Source organism: Peromyscus eremicus, chromosome 22, assembly GCF_949786415.1.
Source record: "Peromyscus eremicus chromosome 22, PerEre_H2_v1, whole genome shotgun sequence".
In the NCBI taxonomy this organism is placed as follows: Eukaryota; Metazoa; Chordata; class Mammalia; order Rodentia; family Cricetidae; genus Peromyscus; species Peromyscus eremicus.
In genome coordinates, this window is record NC_081437.1 from 23,035,491 (window position 1) to 23,037,262 (window position 1,772).

At 43.2% G+C, this 1,772-nt stretch overlaps 1 pseudogene; it reads left to right on the top strand.

The window, feature by feature from the left end:
• Positions 1-876: 876 nt before the first annotated feature.
• On the top strand, positions 877-1,356 carry LOC131897686 (large ribosomal subunit protein eL21-like; annotated as a pseudogene).
• Positions 1,357-1,772: the final 416 nt, after the last annotated feature.

Here is a 1,772-nt window from a genome sequence, read left to right on the forward strand (position 1 = left end):
GGAAGACTTCTTTTAGAGCCAAGGGTGCAGTGAGAAAAAAAAAAAATCCCTGGAAAATCACACACACACACACACACACACACACACACACACACACACACTCCATGTTCTCCTTAGTCAACAAGACGAAAATGGAAAACAGTGCTTTGAAAAGAATAGTGAAATTCATCAGCTCTGGCAAAAAAATAAAATAAAATAAAAGCACAAATATTTAATTCTAGAAATAAAAAGACACACACACTCACAGACTTGACACCAAAGCATTAATAAAATAGGAACAGCTTTTGCCAATTAATTCTGGAGCTTTAGATAAAATAGAGTAAGTACTAGAAAAACATCGCTTGCTGAAATAAAGTGTAAGAAAGAATAAAGTATCTGAACTCAAAGGTCAGACGGTAAGGCAGACGTGGACCATGACCTAAGATAGTGCGGGTATTTATTCTGGAAAAGAACATCCAGGGCCTGCTGTCCACTTACAAGCAGGATTAGTCGTTATAGGGCAGAAGTGGGAGTTGGGGAAGGAGATTGAAAAACTTCGCTTCCCTTTTTTGGCCTGAGATTGGCCATTGCGAAGAGTAACTAGAATAGTGAGTTAAAGAATGTCAGGTGACCAGTGTCTCTGTGGCCTGCAGTTAAGGTTTGCAGGCAGGCGGTGTGGCAGGAATCTAGGCTTCGGTTCTGGAATGCTAATTACTCTGGTTTCTGAAACTGTCGCCACTTAACCAAAATGCAAGAACTTTTCAAAAATGCCCTGTTCGTGGCTGACGTGAATAGTTCTAGTTCCACTAAAGAAATAGAAACAGTAGAAGATAATCTTACCCTGAAGAAAATCCCAGCCTTTCGGCCATGGCAGCCATCTTCCAGGAACTTACCCAAATGACAAACAGAAAGGGATAGAGGAGGGATGCCTGCGACATGCTCTCCAGGCCTTTTAGGAAACACGGAGTTGTTTCTTTGACCACGTAACTCGAATCTACAAGAAGGGTGATATTGCAGGCACCAAGGGAATGGGCACTGTTCAAAATGGAATGCCCCATAAGTGTTACCGTGGCAAAACCGGACGAGTCTAGTACATCACCCAGCATGCTGTGGGCATCACTGGACACAAGTAAGTTAAGGCAAGATTCTTGCCAAGAGAATTCATGTGCGGATTGAATACACCAAGTACTCTAAGAGCCGAGGCAGCTTCTTGAAGCAGATGAAGGAGAAGGAGCAGAGGAAAAAGGAAGCCAAGGAGAAGGGCACCTGGGTTCAGCTGAAGCACCAGCCTGCCCCACCCAGAGAAGCACACTTTGTAAGGCCTGAGGGAAGGAGGCTGAGCTGCTGGAGCCCATTCCATATGAATTCATGGCCTAATGTACATGGGTTAAGGGTTTTTCTTAAGTTGAAGTGTGGGGTCTCCATCCTGAAAGAAAATAGTGAAGCAAATTGAAAGAAAGAAAGAAAGAAAGGAAGGAAGGAAGGAAGGAAGGAAGGAAGGAAGGAAGGAACCCCCAGGTTTCATGATGTCATTGTTGAAACATTCTTCAAGGAATAATTAATTCTAGATTTACATATATGACATAAGAGTGATCACAGAAGAAGACCCTTCCTAAATGTACTCCATAAATACCTGTAACATGAGCAGGGCACAGTGATGCACACCTGTAATTCCAGTACTTCAGAGGCAGGAGCATAAGGATCAGGAATTCAAAGTTATCCTCAGCTACAAGGTGAATCTGAGGTCAGCCAGGGCTATGCGAGACCCATAGCAAAAACCCAACCAATCAAAC